The sequence below is a fragment of the Nannospalax galili genome, unplaced genomic scaffold, assembly GCF_000622305.1.
Source record: "Nannospalax galili isolate Female #2095 unplaced genomic scaffold, S.galili_v1.0 scaffold272, whole genome shotgun sequence".
In the NCBI taxonomy this organism is placed as follows: Eukaryota; Metazoa; Chordata; class Mammalia; order Rodentia; family Spalacidae; genus Nannospalax; species Nannospalax galili.
The window spans coordinates 240,453-248,534 of record NW_008331836.1 but is presented as its reverse complement, the minus strand read 5'-3'; the positions used below and the strand labels follow the sequence as shown (position 1 = coordinate 248,534).

Here is an 8,082-nt window from a genome sequence, read left to right as displayed (position 1 = left end):
ATATGTGACTTGTTTCTCTTTTGCAGCTTTCAGTATTGTCTCTTTGGTTTGAACATTTAGTGTTTTTACTGTAATGTGCCATGGAGAGTTTCTTTTCTGGTCCTGTCTGTTTGGTGTTCTATATGCTTCTTGTATTTGTATGGGCATGTCTTTCTTTAATTTTTGGAAATTTTCTTCCATGATTCTGTTGAAGATCTGGTCCATGACATTATCTTGGGATTCTTCTCCTTCCTGTATGCCTATGATTCATAAGTTTGTTCTTTTTATGGTGTCACACAATTCCTGCATATTCCATTCTTGTGATTTCTTAAAAAATATGGAACACTTCACGAATTTGTGTGTCATCCTTGCGCAGGGGCCTTGCTAATCTTCTCTGTATCGTTCCAGTTTTAGTATATGTGCTGCTGAAGTGGTCACAATCTTGCCAAATTTTTATCTGTAGATGTGCGTAGGTACAACTCATTTCTGTCTGTTCAGAGGGCATAGAAAATTCCAAAAGGGAGCCAGATTGAAATCTTTTTTGAGGCTCCAACTACACTTTCCATTCTCTGAGCTAGAACCCTTGTGGCAACATGCTAAAGAAGTATTTCAACTAACGGTCATTATTCATGTATTCACATTCAGGGTCATGAACCATTTTGTAGAATTCTCACTCCATTTCTTAACTTCACTAGGCATTCTGAGTCTCCTTGGTAACCACTGCTACTGTCTCCAGGCTCAGCCATTTTATGTAGAATGGCTCTTGCTCTATGTTTCAGCAGTTTTGGATCAATATTTTGGTGGTCGTTTTAGTTTGCCTTTGTTCTATGAGTCTTCCACATAGGCCAACAAATTCTTCCAAGGCCTTGGGCATGATTTACTTTGCAGCACTGGTCACATTTTGGCTGTCTATGTCTTCAAGTGAATACAGAAGGTATTCAGCGGAAAGGCGGAACATGGATCTGCTGCCTAGTGAAAGTTGCTTATAGTTTTTCTTTCTCATTTGATGGGTACATTGATATTTACACTATGCCAGTCATATCAATTGGCAGATGTCTGATAGATCAATGGAATACTCCATGAACAGACAACAGGAAGTAGGGCCTGAAGGTCTTTCTCTAGGGCATTAGAAAGAGAACCAAGTCTTCTTCGCCTTGAGTTTCTATGACAGCAAGCATTTCACTGTTGTATAGTGACTGATACAGAGATATGGGCAGGATCATTGTTCAACTTTCTCATGAGGATAAGAAGACCAAGAAAAGTGAATTATCTACATAATGCCACCAGCAATCTGGGAAACCATAACTGGAAGCCAGAACTGTTTAATCTTATGCCCATTTTTCATGGCATAACTAGGCACACATTTTTATACTGAACCTTGACTTGTCAAGATCAGACTTTACTATAGCCTTTACAATTGGTCGTCTTCAAGTTTTTGGTCATTGATATTTGTCTGAGCTGGGAAAATGACTTCTAATCAGCTCTCCATAAAAATAGAAAGAACAGCATCTTGTCTCATCTCACCCAGTATGAAACTTGCCTGCCTGGGACTGTCTAAATCAAGGTCCTTTGGGAATAAAACAGACTCTTGGGCCAGGCCAGTGTGGTGGTACACACCTTTAATCCCGGGACTCGGGGGACAGAAGTAGGTGGAGCTCTGTGAGATCAAGGCCAGCCTGTTCTACATAGTGAGTTCCAGGCCACTAACCACAATAAAATAAAAATGGAAGAAATCATGTCGTTGTAGCATTATTTCCTTTTTTAAAACCAGAGGTAATTTATTATTCAGTTCCTTCTGTTATGGGTTGCATTGTTTTCCCCCCCCAAAGATGTTGAAATTCTGATCCGTACTACCCATGACTGTAATCTGATTGGGACATAGGATCCTTGCAGATGATCAAGTGAAAGAGTTCCCTGAAGTTGGCCTTAACCCCACAGACTCTGTCTTTATCAGAGAAAGAGAGAGAGAGAGAGAAATTTGGGGCTGGCATGATGGCTCGGTTGGTAAAGACACTTGCTACTAAGACTGACAACTTGAGTTCAATCTCCAGGACCCAGGTGGTGGAAGGAGAGAACTCACTCCCACAAATTGTCCTCTGAACTATGCACACCAGCTATGGCTCATGTGGTCACCCCATAAACAAACAAACAAATAAATAAATGTAATTTTAAAGAAGGAAGAAAAGGAAAGATTTGGATGTAGAGATGTGTAGAGAGACAGAAGAATTCCTTGTTGTGTGAGGATCGGGGTGCTGCATCTATACACCAAAGAGTAGCCATGGCTACCAGAAATCCACCAGAATCCAAGGGAGAAACATGGGGCAGATTTTTTCTCACAGCCCTCAGAACAAACTAACCTTATCGTCACTTTCATTTCGGACGTCTAGCCTCTAGAACAGTGCATAATATGCTTCTGTGGTTTAAGCCACTTAGCAACCCTAAGAAAATAGGCTTCCAAAAAGGGAATAGGGAACACACTTCTTTAGTGAGTTACTTCATGTATTGTTGTTGTTGCTTGTTGAGACCAGTTTTTGGGGCGGGGGAGGTCATAGCCCTTACATAGATCTGAACAGTCACTTGCTGTGGTTTAGATCTGATGGGTCCTACAAAAGTCCCTGTGCCTTGGTCTCCCAATGCAACAATGTTCAGAAGTGGGCCTTTGGGAGGTGATTAGAACATGAGAGCCCTGATCCCATGAGTTATTCATCTATCGATGGATTCATAGATTAATGGAGTGTTAGGTGATGAACACTTTAGGAGATGGGTCTAGTTAGAGAAAGTAAGTCACCAGGGTGTGCCCTTCAAAGAGGTAATATTGTCCCTACCCTAGCCTCTCTCTCTCTCTCTCTCTCTCTCTCTTTCTCCCTCTCTCCTTTGCTTTCCAGCCATCATAATGTTAACAGTTTTCATCTGCCAAATGCAACTCACCATGATGTTCTGCCTTGACATGGGGCCAAGTACTAAAATGGTGTCAGATCATCATCATTGAAGTCTCTGAAACTAAGAGCCACAAATAAACTTTGCCCTTTTAAGTTTTTTCCCCTCAGGTATTTTGTCACAGTGATGGGAAGCAAAGATACACCCTTGATGCTGTGAAAAAGAAATGGGGTTTGTTACTCTTTTTTTTTTTTAATAACTAATCCAACTCTGCTCTTCAGGGGTTCTCTTTTTTCAATTTTTTAATTAATTAATTTATATATATATTTGGCCTTTGTGAGACAGGGTCTCCCTGTAACCATGGCTGGCCTGGATTCACTATGGAGACCAGCCTGGCCTTGAACTCATAGAGATCCACCTGCCTCTGCCTCCCAAGTGCTGGGACTAAGGGCATGTGCCACCACACCCAGCCGGTTCTCTCATTTAATTTTATGTCTTATAGAGTTTATAATGAGTAAAAGATTGTATAAGCATAATAATTCATCTGTAAACCTAAAAATGTACAGCCAATTTTGAAAGAGATGTACCCTAGCTCAGAAAAATGTTATTGAATAGGTTAATGCTGTTGTAATGAAATGCTTCTTCTAATTAAAAAATAAATAAATAAATAAATAAATAAATAAAAGACCATTTTTATTTTAAATTATTAGCATATGTTTGGGGGGTTGTGCATGTGAGAGGGTGCTGGATCCCCTGGAGCTGGAGTTACAGACTATCATGAGCTGCCCGATGTGAGTGCTGGGAAGCGAAGGACTGCAAGAACTTCTGAGCCATCTCGCTGGCCCCCAGGGTTTCTTTAAGTTCCAGGTATCATTTCATTTCCCCCTTAAATTTCACCTAGTATTCCTAGAACTTGTCATTGTGCTTGATTTTTATCTAAGTAGCCTCTCATGAATGAGGTTTTATGAAGTGTGACAAGTTCCTACTTGACTTTATTTTGAAAAATGCTAGAAAACCATTTATGTGGGATATATTAGGAGCTTCATAAATATAAAACAAATGAATTACATAAGAGGCATCCACACAGATGAATGACAAGTCAAGAGACATCGTAGCACATAGGGTTAATTTAAGAACTTTCTAGAATAAGCTGAAGGGAGGGAAAGAAGACTATGAAATGCTGCCATCCAGCTATGACATGACCATCGTTCTCATGAGCACACAGCAACTATGAATGCCTGCACAGACCCATACAGGATTTGGACCTTTAACATTCCACCATGGATGGGGGAGTTGTCCATGAGCCCCCAACCGGGCCTGAAGAGCTATCAGCAGTTAATGGTTACCAGGGGAGGTGGGTATCATTTTCTTCAATGGTATTGCCATTAGTAAGTTGCCCATGCTCCAGCAAATAATCCCCTACCCATGCTCGTATAAGTAACTCTTATTAAACTACAGCAAAGACGAGGGATATAGAAGTGAGCGAGTGATGAGATGGGAAGAAGAGGCTCAGAGGGAAAGGGCCCTCTGAAGAGGGTAAGAGAGGATAATAGGGGATGAATGTAATCACAATACATTGTATATGTGTGCAAAAAGAGAATTTGTCTCAAAAAAAAAAAAAAAGAAAGAAAAGAAAAGAAAAAAAAAAAAAAAAAAAAAAAAAAAGAAAAGAAAAGAAAAAGAAAAAGAACTTTCTAGAGTAGAGGTAGTTTGAGATTTTCTATTATTTTCTAGATTTTTCCAGGGTAGGCATGAAATATCTTGTGGTATATTAACCAAAAAGTATAAGCGAAGTGTAATGAACAAACTTTTGGCACTCATAAACACTTATTTGGGCACTAGAGAAAAATGGAGGAGTTGTATAATTATATGATTTCTAACACCAAGTAGAAAATTACACAACAGAAGTTAGTATGTTTACCTGACTCCAAGATATGAAAAGAATAAATTATATGTGCTGCTCAAGAGGTTTATGTGAGACTACTGAGGGGCTGAAATGGACAGTCTCAAAATAGGCAAGTGTTGAGCCAAATACCTCTGTGGCACACCTCTGCCTGCCACTACAATATGTTTTCCAGACAGTCTCTGTCTTTGCCCAGTCACACTGTTATGAGTGTCATAGACTGGATGTATCAGGCAACAGGGTTTTTTTCCCCCCATCTGGAAGCTAAGAAGTTCCACACCAGGGAGGAGAAGCTATTTCTTCCCATGAGGGCCATTTCCTGGAATACAGATGTCTGTCTTCTCATGTGTCATCACATGGTGAGGAGAGATGGCGTCTTTGTCTGGTCTTTTCTTCTAAGGGCACTAATCCCATTCTGGAGATTGGAGCCCTCAGGATCTAATTCCATCCTAAAGGCCCTTCAGAGAACTAGACATTGAGGATTTAGGCTTCCACATATAGTTTGGGGAAGGCACACATACTCAGTTCATGGCAGCATTTTCAGGACCCCAGCATATACAATGACAGTCTAGGTCAACTGAAGACTAAATAGCTAAGCAGAAAGCAAAGACTGAACATATGTAATGTGTTTTGTATGTGTGTATGTGACTTATTTGGATATGTGTATATGTATGTAGGTATGTGAGTATATATGTGTGTATATATGTATATACTCTATCCTTAAATTCTTATTTTGACTTGCCTTTCAAGAAAATTAGCAAGTCTTGCTGGAGTTTTCAGTTCATGTTTTCTGATAATGTTTCTTTGGTTTTTATATTAACTAAAGTTTCTATTAAATTGAAATTAGCCTCTAACCAGTGTGCTACAGAGCTTTGCTTCAGATGACATCAAAGGCATGGAAGGGTGATGCCAGCAAGCCGGCAGTTACCGTGGGCTCCCAGGCCTCCAGTCCCAGGTCCCGTACTCCCTTCTGTCCTCACTCATGTAGGCCCTCTCATCCCCTCCAAAATGGCTGGGCCCTGGCCTACCTTAGGGCCTTCCCAGTTGTTTGGAGTTCAGCCTGCTTAGGATTACAAGATAAAACACAGGAGGCCCAGTTAAATATAAATTTCAGAGAAATAACGAAATTTTAGTTGAAATACGTACCATTTTATAAACTTACACTAAAGTCATTACTTTAATGTATCACCACTGCACTCATCCCAGGCTGCCTGACCCTAATTTAAATGTCATTTTTTTCAAAGGAAACACTCTGAAGACATATTCTAAGGCAGGTTATTCTATTAGTCTTCAGGCCACACTTATTTTCCATCTTCTCACTCACATCAATTGACTTGTAATAGCATTTTTGTTTTGCATATATCTGACTTAAGTCTGCCTTCCCTATGAAGTTAGACTTCATAGCACTTCTGTTTGCTTTTATAACACTCAGTGTATGGCATTTATTAGATATTCCATAAGTATTTGGCCATTGACTGGGTGCATGAATAAGTGAATGAGGTAGAGAAAGTCTCACTGAGAAAATACCGTGTTTTAGTTCTTTTTAAATTTTTTATTTATTATTGTTTTTTAAATATATTTTTATTTATTATTTTTATTTTATGTGTATGAGTGTATTGCCTGCATGTGTGTGAGTGCACCTGTGTCATGCCATGTGGCGGAGGTTAGAAGAGGGTGTCAGATTCCCCTGGAACTAGAGTTAGGGATGGTTCGTAGCTGTCATGTGGGTGCTGGGAATCGAACCTGGGTCCTCTGCAAGAGCAGTCAGTGCTCTTAACCACTGAGCCATCTCTCCAGCCCCCTATTTGTTACTTTTTGCTTGATGTATATGACTGTATTGTCTGCATGTATGTAAGTGCACTCATGTTGTGCAGTATCCGCAGAGGTCAGAGAGGGTATCAGATCCCCTGGAACTGGAGATAGGGTGATTGTTAGCCACCATGTGGGTGCTGGGAACCAAACCCAGGTCCTCTGCAAGAGCAACCAGTGCTCTTAATCACTGAGCCATCTCTCCAGCTCCAGCCGTGTTTTATTTCTAATTAATCTATTGATAGGATAACTAATGAGTCGAATAGATTTACAGAGAAAATGAGATTCATCAAAAAGTTCATGAGATTTTCACAGAATCTGTTAAGAGTAGTATTATGGTACTTTAGAGCATGTAGTACACAGTTGTATTTATAATGATGTTAAAAAAATTATTTATTAACCTGCAGTGGTTTGACTGAGAAATGTCCCCTATAGGCTCAGGCATTTGAACTCTTGTTCCCAAAGGTCCAGATATTTGAATACTTGGTCCCCATTTGGAGGCACCGTTTGGGAAGGTTATGGAAACTTTACGTGGCGCCTTGTTTGGAGGAAGTACCTCACCGGAGTCAGGCTTTGATAGTTTACAGCCTTGCCCCACATCTAGTTCATTCTCTCTGATTCCTACATGTAGGTGAAGATGTGATATCTCAACTTCCTGCTCTGGCATCTCCTGCCATACCCACCTTGCCATTATGAGCTCTCCCTCTGGAACAATAAGACAAACTCTTTCCTCTGTCAGTCACTTCTGGTCATGGTGTTTTTTTCATAGCAACAAAAAGTAACTAATACATAACTAACTAGCTATATCTAATATAGTAAATCTGCCATTTGGATCCGCTATTTCTATTCTAAGGTGAAATTCTGAGTAGATCTTTTATTAGCTCCAATTTGTTTAAAATATTCAGTTAAATCAAGCAGCATTTCTGTCCATTAATTGGAGAATGAGCTACACATAATTTATTTACTTGGAGATGCAAACCCATCTAGCATGTATTAAAATGTGTCTTATCATAACATACAGAAATCTTAGAAAAGAAAGTCATTGCAATATTTCATGGAAAATGTTAAGTTCTCCCCAGCTGTAAAGAATGAAACAACTGGGGTTGGGGAGAAAGCTGAGTCAGTAATGTGCTTGCTGTGCAAGCATGAGTACCTGAGTTTGGATCCCCGGAATCCATGTTAAAAGCTGGGCATGGTGGCACATAATCCTAGCACTGGGGAGGCAGACACAAGAGGACCCTGGAGCTGCTGGCCAGCTAGTCTTGCCTACAGGTCTTGTTCCAGGTTTAGTGAGAGACTCAGTCTTGAAAAAAAGTGAGGTGGAGAGCAATAGAGAAAGACACTCAACATGGCCTCTGGCCTCCACATGCATGTACACACACACATCCACATACCTCACACACATGTGCATACACATGCATGCAGCACACACGTACACCCAGTAAATTTGAAAAAGAACTAAGTAACCAAATGGCTTAAGCTCTCAGAGGGAGAACTACCAAAGACTTTTTCAT

The 8,082-nt window shown here is 40.2% G+C and overlaps 1 non-coding gene across 1 annotated transcript; it reads right to left on the bottom strand.

The window, feature by feature from the left end:
* Positions 1-310: 310 nt before the first annotated feature.
* LOC115069257 lies at positions 311-417 on the bottom strand. The gene has a single exon (XR_003848528.1). It is a non-coding gene; the product is annotated as a U6 spliceosomal RNA (small nuclear RNA).
* Between the last annotated feature and the right edge of the window lie 7,665 nt (positions 418-8,082).